A 12,827-nucleotide genomic window follows, 5' to 3' on the forward strand; every position below is an offset into this window, starting at 1 on the left:
ACATTTGTTCCTTGAGGCTGCTTTGAGGTTGTAGGTGTGCAGAGAGGGCTGGAGCCATGAGTCTGCAGGTATTTTTACTGCTACCAAATAAATTACATAATCCAAATTCCTTATTAGTTGTTTTAATGCCAGAAATGCCATAGAGAGCCAAAGATAAAGACTTTCCATTCATACCCTGGGCAAGATTTTGCAATGTGTACTTATAGTAGTATTGCAGCTGAATTGAAAAGCAGTCTGCTTGTCCATCCACACTGTGGTTTTGTCTCGTTTATTTTGGGCTACGTTGCTTGCTTGCCCCACACCAGGCAATGTTAATGTGAGCAGTTTCTGTGCAGAGATGAGGGATCTGCTCTGTGCCCCAGAACGTGTTCCAGCCCTGGTTTGTGTCACACTGGCTCTGTGTCACTGGCACTCAGACTGGCACAGGGAGAGCCAAGCCCAGGCATTCCAGTGGAATTGCTCAGGCTGTACCTGGCTGAAGGCTGCTCCTCCCGCTGACTGAAAGCAAATGTTTTCAAGAGCTTGGGTGGATGCTCAGAAGCCTTTTGACAAGTGACCGAGAAGGTGTGAGGAATGGACTGCCAGCAAAGACCAGGCATAGCTGATGATATAAAATAAGACATTAAGAGAAAGGAATGGTAGAACACGTTGCTGCTGTACTTCCCATCATGCTGTTTGTGTAAAAGTACTCATCTGTTGCCAGTGCACACATTTGCAATGGTGCAGAATGAAAATTTGTCCCTAAGTCTTCCTGTAGTCCAATAAGCTGCTCACATTGTCACCATGTTAGAAAAGCTTTAATAACTCATTATGTTCACTGGAGTAGGACAAGAATGAAGTGTGGTGGGGATGCAATTGTGGAACTCGCTGACTGGCAAGAAATGCTTTGCTGATAGATGCTTTACTTTCCCAGACATTTTTGCAGTGTCAGTGCCTTGATGTTCTGTTAAGTTCTTTCTTCTGAAAATATTTATCTTAATTAGTTACTATAGCTAGAGAGTAATTGTCTGATGTCTTCTTTTTTCTTAGTCATTTGTTGGCTAGTAAACATAAAACCACTCAGTCTTTAACAGTGCAACTGGGGTAATTAGTTACAAGTGAGAGATAACAAGCAATCTGAAAAGGCATTACAGGTTTTTCTCCACCTTTCCCATTTGAGAGCTGTAAGATACTTGATTAAAATTAGCAATAAAAGTATATCACTGGAGTGAAGCAGCATTTTTGTAATGAAACCCGGGTGTTTTATTAAATGTAATAGCATCCAAGCTGGTGGGTTTTCCCCCTCTCCCCTGCACCACAGGTTGTGTTAACAAATGGGCAGCAACCAAGGGATGAAAGGGGGACTTTGCAGGATGGCCATGAGCCTCAGCAAGCTGCAGGCTGCCCAGGGTTTGGGCTGAAGCTCTGAGCTGGCAGCAGCCAGGACAAACCAGCCCTTGGCTTCCTGCTGGCAGCTGGACTGAGCCCCTGTGAGCACAGCATTGTCTGATCCAGGTGTTTGCTTTAACCCACACAGCACATCAAGGACTGCCACTGCTGGACAAATACCCTGCTGAAAGAGTAAAATGAAAACTAGATTTGTGCTAAAAAGGCAAGGAGGGTTTTCTTGGTAATCAACACTTAATTTCAGGCTAAACAGGTGAGATAATCACTAGAAGGCCACCAGTAATACTGTGGGTATATATTAGAGTGCTGATATTTTATATATATAGTTTGGGATATTATGAAGTAGGCAGATGCACTTTATTCCCAGGTTATTAGATAAAAAAAGATTCAACAATCCCACAGCTGTACATGAATGCTATAGTAGGACTAGGTCTTACCCAGGACATCCCAGGCCTTAGGCAGCTTGTCTTCTTGACTCTGAATCAACAATAAAAATACAGGTGAAAAAGGAGGAAAGAAAAATCAAGGGAAGTATTTTTTCCAGTCGTATTTGTCTGTTCCACGTGACACTAAATGTAAAATTATTTCTTTCTGGCTTAATAAAATAAATAAAATTAGTTTACTTAAAGGAGATAAGTCATATTCTTATGAGGCAAAAGCTAGAAGAAATTAGGCTTCAAAGAAGCTCTCTTCTTACATTAGAGATGTTGAATTTTCTTTTAGCACCTCTGTGGTTACAGTGAGTCTGCAGGATTGAAGTGCTTTATCTTACTTACCACTCAGGTGTTTATTTGGCTGCCTTGTGCCATCCAGGCAAAGGAGGAACAGTGAGAAGGGGATGGAGCCATGTGTTGGTGGAGGGGCAGTGGCATGTCTCCTTTTTGGGTAAACTTCACCTGAGGGAAACCCAGCAAGGCTGATCTGCAGGAATCAACTACTTGGAATGTTCTTGCTCTCAGAAAGAGAGTAGGAGAGGGGGAAGCCAAGACAAAGGATCCTGCTGGCTAACTTTGGGAACTTGCTAGGATAACAGTGCTTAATGGGAATGCTGCATGAAGCTCTAAAGAAGAAGAAAAAAAAAAAGATTTTGAAAAACATCAAGTTCTTTCTGGTGATTTTTCTGTCCTAATTTCTCCTGTTCTCTGCTGTTAGGAGAAATAATGTCAGACAGGATGAGGTGTATCTGTGGAACCACAGTTGACATTTTTAGAACCACTAGATGGCATTTAGATCTGGATGACTGAAAATGCTCTGGTGTGTGCTTATGAGGCAAACATTTTTTGCTTCTAAATCTAGGAATGAATGGGGAATTAAATATATATTTGATTAAATTTTAAGTTTAGGAATGTGTGATTTATGCATATATGAGTGGCACTGGGACAGAAATCAGGAGGATCTTTTAATGGAGTTTACTTTCAATACTCCAGTCTGTGGGATTTTCTTGGGATTTCAGGTGATGGTGGAATAGATGCCAGATCTAATGCTTTTTTGTAAACCAGCATGACTCAGGAAGGGGGACCAGGGAGAGATACAAATAAAAGACTTTCACAGTATTATGTAAATGTTATCAGTTATTAAAAAATAATCCCCTCTTCCTATTTCCCCCAGATGGAATAAAAATCTTCATTATTTTCTTTGTTTCTCTTACAGAGTTATTATCGAACCAAGGGAGAATTTCCATCTTAAAAGCCACTACAAGAAAGAAAGATTATAAAAGGTACTGTGTTTCTGCAGCTGAGTCTCTTGAGTGTCTTGTTACTATTTCAGTATGTGTGTTCTTAAATCACTATCCTTTTATTAAATTGTCTTTACACCTCAGAAATTCCTTCATTTGCATGCTATTGAAGACCAGCTAAAATTTGTGTAACAGAGTGGTAGAATGGCTGAGGAGCAGAAAGAAGGGAATACCCCCATGATATCCCTGAAAACTGCAGCCAGGACAGGAGCCATCATTCCTTGTGTCCAGAGCAGAGGCAGTGTAAGGGGTGGAATACAGGTGCAGCTGAGGAAAACAGGGATCACAGTTTTCTGGTTTTGCCTTCTCTGAGCCATCTCTCCCTTTTCCTATTACCATGGAAATACTCATTTAGCTTCCTTCTTACAGAGCAGGGGATGTCTCTGAGCTGTGGGACTTCTTCCTGTGGGCAGTAAGGGTGAGACTCTGCATGTCTGTTCCTCTCTCCATGCTCTCCCTGCCAGCTATATCTTATCTGCAATCCAAAGCCAGTCCTCTGCTCTCTTAGAGAATGACCATAAACATTTTCAGCTGCTCTGAATTCACCTCAATACTTTGCTGTGTCTGTTTTAAATCTGGGGACTTGAAAGTGAATAATGGGATTAAATATCGAAGTACTCTTGTTTGTTTTCCTGAAATATTGCTCCCTTCTGTGTACTGCTTTATTTTTCTCAGTGTAGGTGGATTACAGTTTTAGCCAAGCATTCCTCGAAAATAATCCTCTGAATAACACATATCATGTTACTGACTTTTATAAAGTTTTTTTCCATTTTAATTTGATTGTTTTTAGATTAAACATATATGTCAAACCAAAAAGTTTTATTGAAAATAAATAGCTCATTTAAAGTTTCAAAGCTGTTTGTAGGAAAGATTCTCAGCAGAGTTTACATTGTATTTACTCTCTGAATTGTTTGGGACTTACCTCTGTTACTTTCATAGTTTTAATGAAATGAGTTAGAAGTGTTTATTATAGCTGAAATGTATTCCTGTTTATATAGTGCAGGATTTTAATTTTAATATAATAGAGGGAATTTGCTTGAAACATTTGAAGTGGTTAGAAAGTTAAAGCAAAATTGTTATTTTTCCCACTCAGCAGTTATCAGCAGGATGGTTATTAAAAAAGGATGTTTGAATAGAAAGTTGTTTCTTGAAGCAGATCTTCAGTGATTTAGAAGAAATATTTCTGCTTCCAAATAACTGTAATTAGGCACTAGTGATAAGTTTGTTCCTGGAAATAGGAAATACTCTTGGTGGGGGATGTAAACTACAAAAAGCATTAAGATTTAGTCAAAGATAAAAATGTAGGATAGGCTTGGAAGGGGTGAGATCAGAGTCTAACTATAGCTATCAGGAGGAAAATGACTTTTCCAGAAGACCAGTTGGTACTGACCCCCTAAATCCAATATTTTTCCCAATTCCTGCTGATTTTCTGGTCAGGGTCAGCCTCAGCCGATGTGATTTAGATGTGGTAGTTGACCAGTCGAAATGGAGCTGTATGAGCAGGTCAGATTCAGAACAGGTTTGCCCTGCAGGGAAGGGAGGATGTGGAAAAGGGGGATCCCTGGAGGTCTGGGATGGAGTTGGTGTTGGCAGCCCAGAGGGGATCCCTGGAGGTCTGGGATGGAGTTGGTGTTGGCAGCCCAGAGGGGATCCCTGGAGGTCTGGGATGGAGTTGGTGTGCCAGCCCAAGGCTGTGGTGACCCATGCCAGGCTCTCAGCACCTGCAGGGCAGCCTGGACACCATGTCCCAGTGCTCCCTGGCAGCCCAAGTGCTTCCATTTTTGAGAGAGCCACAAACCAGTGAATCAAAACCTCTTGTAATAAAGATAGAAATCTTAGTCTTGGAAACTGATGCTTCCAGTTTTGCTCAGAGTATGGCAGTAGCACTGGCAGTGTGAGCCCAGCACGGCGTTTGTGTTGTGTGCGAGGGAAGATCTGAATGAGTAAAGAGCTCTGGAATCTGGACTAATCAATGGGGTTACTGTGGCATCTTGGTACACCCAGGGATATGAACCAGGCGTGTCCTCAGTAGGATTCTCTGAGGGCTGCTTTGGCTATCCGTTTAACCCCACAGAAGCCAAGATACTTGGCTAATAGAATAGGAAATGCTTCTCTGGGATAAGGGTTTGTGCCTTGAAAATTCAGCAACACCTTGCACCTGGTAACAGGGAGTTGAACTGGCAGTTGTGGCAATGCTTCTGCTCCTCAACCAGGCAGCACCTTTTTGCAGTGTGTAACAAAGACTGTTCTGTTGACAGAGGTTACATGCTAAAATCCATCATATGGAATGATTACTTTCTCCAAGACTTTCATTAAAATGTATCTGTTTTTCATGTCTTTATGTTTATGCATGAACGGAATGATTATTCAAGACAGCAGATGAGTTAAATACTTTTATTTTGCTCAGAAATTATTTATTAGTTCTCAAATGCATGTTTGCCTTGTAATACTAAAAAGCTGTGGTGTTAATCAGCACAAACTTGGATTGCATCCTAAACTTGCAAGGGTAAAATGAACTTGGATTGCATTTTAAATTTACAGATCCTGAAACAGTGAAGGGTGTGCTCTGCACATGCCATTGCAGAAAGCAGATCAACAGTTTTGGTCTAAACAGAGTAGATTTAGTTCGTGCCTCAGGCTTCCAAAACTAGCTTGGTGAAAAAATATCCTGGATTTAGAATGACACAGATGTTACTAGAGAGAATTAAAGCCAGTGGGCTTTATTCTGTTTCTTCTGTCTTTGTATTGCTTTAATCTCTTCATTGATACTGTTCCTGGTTTAAAGCAACATAAGATGGAAATCTGATTGTTTTTAATGAGAGAGGTTGAAATATGGGAGAGTAATTCAGGAAGATTGGTTGGTAAGAGCTAATGAAATTATTTTGATTTACTGGCTTCAAGAATTATACACGAACACTGCCATTATGTTCTTTCCTGTTTGTGCTGATGTTTTCAGTTCCTTGGTGGAGCAATAGAGCAGCCACACAATCCTCTAGATGTGGCTGTGAGAGGTAAACAAGACCCATGTTCTGGAAAACAGCTGAAGGGTTTTGGTTCTGTTTTCCTCCTGAAAGCAGGTGAAAACCACAGGGAAGAGGCTCATTCTGAACACTTCGGACCTGTGAATTTTTTTCCTAGCAGTGCCAGTTTATTTATTGTATAAAATGCTTTGGGAGATACTAAATATTTGATTCAGATGGGTTAAAGAAACTGTTTCTATTTGATGCACTTATTTTACATTAATCTTAAATGTAGTAATTGCAAATGCCCTCATAAACCCTGAGACTGGAGCCCTAGAATTAAAAAGCATTTGTTATTACCCAGGAATGTAACTGTGCAGTTTTATTGGCCTTTCTTCTACTGTAATCTATGGATCTCATTTAGCTGCATGCAGCCCTGTTCTTCTGAAACATAAAAGGAAGGAAATCTCTCAATAGCCTGAAATCAAATTATCTCTCTGTGTTAATCTACGTGTAAGACATCCAAGCCCACTTCTTTAAAGGAAAATAGTTTTACTGATAAGCAGCGCTAGACTGTATTCTTTGGATACTAGAATTAAGTGGATTTTTTTTTGTCTGCAGAGTGCTATTTATAGCATCAATTAACTCCTCATGGTTGGGATAAGTCATTTGACACATCTGTTGCTGAGCTTAAACAATCACTGTTCTGTGGGGCCGCTGTTGGATTTTTTTCCTCTCAAAATGTGTAATGAAAGGACAGTTTTCTACCCAATGGCTCTTGGTTTGGATATGCTGCCCAAGAGCATATCCATATCCCCCATATCCTGATGCCTTTGGGGGCATTTGGAATGGGTGGAGCTGTTGGGCTGCCTGACTGCAGGGCTGACCTCAGCTTTGTTGCTTGCCTTTTTGTTATTTATCTGCTTGATGGTAGCACAATAGTATCTTTTATGAAAGAGTTATTCTGAGCTTCTGCAGGCTGTTCCAGCCTCGCTGTAATGTTTCAGTTACTCTGTTTCACCTGTGACAAACTGGCCTGGCTTTGGGAGCTGCTGCTGGCCCCACTGACTCCTGTTCCTGTGTTTTGATTTAATGCTCCTAAGTACAGGGCTGTGCTCTGCTGTGGTTCCCCACACAGAGCCAGTTTCAGTCAGATTCCTGGCAGTAGCCTTTCTCTTAAAATGGAAGCCCTTTTGCCAAAACTCTAAACACCTGAGAGACAAGAAAAATAAGGATTCTTGTATATTGTTAAGTGAAATCTTGTAATTGTTCTGTGGAAATAACTGCATGAGGCTCTAACAGTGTCTTTATGTTTTTGGCTTATTTGCAGCCAGATTGGATTGGATATTAATGAAGCCCAGCTTTAAAATACATGGGAAAGAAGGACAGACTGAAGTTAGGAACTGTGCTGCTTTTGATTTTTATCCTTTTCTCTTTCTCATTGAAACAGCCTGTTCTGAGAAAAGATGTATTGATTTTGGGTGGCTCTGCTTGCAAGGGAGGCTCTAGAGTAAGGAAGTAATTTCTGTTGAAAATGTGACAGCCTCCATGGTTAATTGAAGGCCTGATTCTATTTAACAGTCACACAGGCTGTTGGAGGGGTTTTCCTTTGCTGCTGGGAAGACATTACTGCAGTGAAATAGTTGTGAAATAGGTTGTCTGTTGTTTCTGCTCAGAGTCATCAGTGGCTGCAGGTTCTGCTGATGTGGGGTAGGACAGGCTGGGCTCAGAGCAAGTGGGGGACATGGAGCTGCTGCTAAAGGCAGCTGTGAGAATACTTGGAAGCCTGGATATCCACAACTCAGAAAGGGACCACAAAGTGCAATCCATTTTTAAGCAGAGCTGCTTATTGATTTCAGTGGGGGAGACCTTTGCAAAATCGATGGCACGCAGCAGCTTTAGTATGCAAGGACATGTGTTCTGGGCTGGTAAAGTGATCGCCCCATGAACTAATCAGCCTGGTAGCAATCATGTCTGGCAAGTTCCAAGGCAGAAGGAAAGGTGTCAGAGCCTTGAGATGCAGCAAATTTGCTATTCATATTCCAAAAGAGATTGCAAAGTATGATCTTGTTCATTCTAGCTTTGACTTTCAAGTTGCATTTAATTTCTATAGAAAAACAAAAGCTACAAAAGGAAATATAAAAAGTTTTTGGCAATATGGTAACATGGACCTGATTATTATGAGGTGTAGTGTTAAACAAATAGAATTGCTGAAGTAATCAAAATACTCTGATTTTTTCCACGAGAGACCATCTCTGCCTTGTTAAGTCTTTCAGTATTTGTAAGATTATTACAAAAACTATTCCCCCTGGACACTCATTTGGAAATATTTGGGGAGTGTTTGTTTACACAAAGAATTTACAGTGCACAGTGTGAATTTATAGACTATCACATACCCCATTAAACCTTAGTGTGGACACTTAGTAGGTGTGAAGTAATATGCTGCCATTTTGCTGTGCTGCTTTATGCTTAATTAACACAAACACTGATCTCTGAAGAAATGTGGGATAATGAGTGCTGGGATGGAGGAGTTCAGCTTGTTTAGTGTAGGCAAGTCCTTAGATCCCAGAGAGCAAGAGCTCTGCTTCAGAAAGATGTTCTTTGCTCTTTTGGTCTATAAATGACAAATTTTAGAAAGAAATTGATTTCTTTTTACATTGGGTAAAAGTAACCATAGGCTAAAGCATTTACTTTAAAAATTACCCTTGTAAAAATATTTCAGTTTCAATTTTAGAGCATTAAACGGAATTATTTATGCTATTATATATATGCAGTTGTGAGAAGATGTTCTGTATTTCCATAATTTTTTTTCTTTTCCATTTGGAAGAATATAGCAGTTGAAATTTACCTTACTGGGGAAAGAGTGTAATTAAATCTATGTAGACCCACTGTATCAGCAAGCCCTGAAAACACTGCATGAAATTTTGGAATGAATACCTTGAAAACCCTAGTAGCAAAGTGCTGAAGTGAGGAATCTTTATCAAAGGGAAGCTGTAGAAAGAAGACTGGTGTCATTTAAGCATCTAGTGATTAATATATAGAGATTTACTTAGATATAAGAAAATTTTGAGGGTTTTTTTTTTTTTTCTGAGAACTGTTTTTTTTCTGAGGTACTACAGTGTGATTTCGGTGCCTTTAATTAAAAGACTAATTAAATTATTCCTTTTTAAATGAACTGGGAACCATTTTGGTAAGATTGGAGATCCTGTGGTGCTATTGACCAGAGCCAGTTCTGTAGTGAGTTAAATCTTGGAACTGTATTGCCTTTACAAGCATATGTTTGGATGCTTTAGTTGGTGTTGCTTAACCCCATTCATAGTATGATAATCTGCAAATTTATTTGCAGGATTTATGTATTTATTTATACAGAATTGCCCCTGCTGGATGATCAGATGAAATTTCTTACTAATGTAAAAGCTCAAATATTTCACATTGATGCTTTTTTCTGCAGTAATGGAAGTGGGGAGCTGCAGCATTCATTGCAATGTCCTTAAGATGCAGAGTTCCTTCCCAAGGAGTTCTCCTGTTACCATTTCCACTGCCCTCGTTCATTCCCTGGTTTAAACCTTGTTTCACAGACTGCCTCTGTCCAAAGGAACACAAAAACCCTGAGCAGCTTTTTTGTTGTTTCTTTTGACACCAGCACAGCGTGTCTGTCTGTGGCTACCAGAGAACTATATTGAAATGGCTTTCTTTGTGAGCTCCTCATTGCTATTCATTGGTGGAGGTTGTCACGTAAGGGTCAAATTAGAACTCAGTCAACCACAGCATGAGGGGACCCAGGCTCAAGATAGATTTCAGCATAAAGTCTGAGAAGCAGTTTATTTGGAGTGTGTTACATGTATTTTATATATATGTGTGTCCAAAGTGTTATTCTTTTATCTCCAGAAACTCAGTTATGTTTAATTTACTCTCTCTGGCCATTTACTTGAGAATTAGCCTTTCTCTCACTTTGCCCCCTGACTTTCATCTTTGGGCATATCTATGCACAGTTTTCTTACAACTTTTTTTACAGTTTTGGGCACAGAATTTTCTACTGTTAGTTTAAGAAAAAATGAGATTTCTGGCATGATGGTTCTGTGCCCTTTGAGGTTGGATCCATGCAAAGAAAGGATCATATTTCTGGTAATTTGGCTGAAACACAAGAAATTGTGTTTATGCTGGCTTCAGGAAGGCAGACTATACCTGGTCAAGCAAAAAAATCTGCCAGGGCAACATTCCTCTCTGAAAATGTTCTAAAGCATTTGAACCAGCAGAGTGAATTTGTACTGGCTCTGCATTTTGTGCCATGTGGTTGCAGCATTTTTGATGTGGTAGCTTAAGACTGGCAGTGCTGCCTCACAGAACCATTTCTTACCAAATGGGTGCTGTTCATTCTCCAGCAAAAACAGGGACTAAACTGGCAGCTGCTGACCCAGAGAAGTTTCAGTGGTAGATGTTGTAAGACTAAATACATCAGGGATTTACTGAGCTACACAGATGACCTGATATCCCAAAAGCTTCTTTTACTTTGGTTTCATACAGGATCAGGTAGGTGCACGTACAGACAGGGAGAACAAGCTATTGTGCGGTGTTCTTATTTTAGAAATGAATGTCCCCTCTCTAACAGGGATCTGTGAAATGATCTTGAGCCATTTGGGGCTTCCATATCTCACAGGGGCCTAAAGTTGTGTGCCCAAATAACAGCTCTCATTTCTGAGACCATCCTGTTAGGTCTCTGTGTTTTAAATTGCCTGATTTCAACATCCAGCTTTGCAACATTCCATCATCCTCCTTGCAGTCTAGAGTTTTCCCTGATTTTGGACATTAACTGTAAATCTCACAGGAACATGCAAGTATTGATCACTGATAAATTTGATTAATCAGGGTGGTTTTTTTTTTTTTTCCTTTAGGAGTCTCAGGATTGGCTTCTCTGAACATTATTTCTTTTACTACAAGTTAGGAGGAAAACAGTGCAATAAATAATTTCTACAACACAGTGAGAAGAACCTGGGCACTGACTGTGTATAGAAGGGGCTGTAATACCTTATTAACTAACTCTGTCTCTCTTTCCTCTCTCTTGTAGCTGATTCTTCTTGAGGCTGCTCTCCTGCTTTGTCTGTTCTGTTCTTAGTGGGTGATGTCCCAGCAGCTCTAACCCTCAGACTTCAGTACCTCTCTAGGTGTGTATGGCTCAGTTTTCTCTGCATGCTTTCTGGTGTCGCATGGGGGGCAACACTCATGTTATGCTACTCATCTCTCGTGGCACTTGAGGCTGAGAATGTCATTAGCATGTGTTATGTTTCAGTTCCATGGATTGTTTAAGCCCCATTTTTGCTTTTATTCTGCTGGCTTTCTTCCCTGGAGAAGCACAAAGCTGCTGTTTCTATGCACACTCACAGGCCTTCGTGTTTGCTCCTACAGCTGAGCAGCTCTGTGAACGAGCTTCCTGATGCTCATGGAAACATCTGCTGCCAGCAGGACTGACAGACTTGGACTGGTCTTGGATAGAGCAGTAGTGGGGCAGCTGAGTTCAGCATCCAGATGAGAGGGATCCCTGTGAGCCCCTTCCCCTGCAGCTGGGAGCAGCCTGAGCTGTGCTGTGCCGCTGGCAGAGGACACTGCGCTCTCCAAAGGCAGCTCACTCACAGACCCCATCTCCTCAGGAACACACTTTGAAGTGCAGGGGATTTGAGGTTCCCCATGACTGTTAGGATTCAGGTGCCCAAATCTCACAGAACTTGACCCCTCTTAATCTGAAGGGCTCTTCAAAAACTCTTGACTGTCAGTTCCATCCTATAATAGCAAAATTAGCATGAAGAGTTGACTCACGTTTTTTGTGGCGCGCCAAGTGACCCTTGGAGTCTTGGCAGTGTTTCCAAGAGCCTCAGACTTGGGTCTGAGCTGGGGTATTAGCAATGAGCAGGACCCCTGTTTTGGCCCTTTGCACTGGGGTGATTTTCATCCTGGGTGAGCACTGAGGTTGTATTGACTCAGAAGGGGCCTTTTGATGCATTAGTGGAACAGTCAGAACAAACACCTCCTCTGATGCATTGGTGGAACAGTCAGAATAAACAGCTCCTCTGATGCATTAGTGGAACAGTCAGAACAAACGCCTCCTCTGATGCATTAGTGGAACAGTCAGAATAAACATCTCCTCTTTGCTCTAACTCCAGTGCAGCACTAATGTATTTAGAGTCACGTAGGCAGGACAGAGAGATTTGCTGCTGTCAGCGTAGCCTTTGATACTCTGTAGGCAACTGTTTGCTGTGTTTAGAAGTGCAGCCTAAGGAATAATTTTTACCTGGCTGCTCTGGGTCTAATATTTTCATTTATTGATACCCTTTTCAATGTACTTTAATTTATTTACAAATGGTAGCAAATTGCAAGTGGCAACCTGAGTAACTGACTCATGAGTCAGTACTTTTATTTTTCTCCTCCAGTCTAGACTGCTGATAATGTAAATTGTTGAAACCCGGGGTTAGTAATTAGGGGTGCAATCAACAGCAAGCAAATACTTATCTGATAATAAAACATTTGAAATGCAGAAGTCCATCTTTGTGCAACAATACTTAAAAGGCAGTTATTGGTCCTACTGCTGTTTCTGCATAGCAATTAGGATTTTTGTGGTCACTAATTGTGTATCTGAAAATTTATACAGTTTATTTTCTGCCTGTGTTTTTCTTTGCAAAGAGAAAAGAAGCATAGTATTTATGGTTATAATGAGGTTAACACTGTACTTCCTGCAGGGAGATCTCTCTAAAGAT

General features: G+C 40.7%; 1 protein-coding gene across 10 annotated transcripts in view; it reads left to right on the top strand.

Moving 5' to 3' along the window:
* The window catches only part of ARVCF (ARVCF delta catenin family member), a 248,041-nt gene that overhangs the window by 80,813 nt on the left and 154,401 nt on the right, over nt 1-12,827 (top strand). For all 10 annotated transcript variants that reach the window (XM_058036945.1, XM_058036944.1, XM_058036953.1 and 7 more), the window contains 2 exons: nt 3,037-3,103; nt 11,147-11,243. The gene's annotated coding sequence lies outside the window, so the exon portion shown is untranslated. The remainder of the gene's footprint in view (nt 1-3,036; nt 3,104-11,146; nt 11,244-12,827) is intronic.

Source organism: Melospiza georgiana, chromosome 18, assembly GCF_028018845.1.
Source record: "Melospiza georgiana isolate bMelGeo1 chromosome 18, bMelGeo1.pri, whole genome shotgun sequence".
In the NCBI taxonomy this organism is placed as follows: Eukaryota; Metazoa; Chordata; class Aves; order Passeriformes; family Passerellidae; genus Melospiza; species Melospiza georgiana.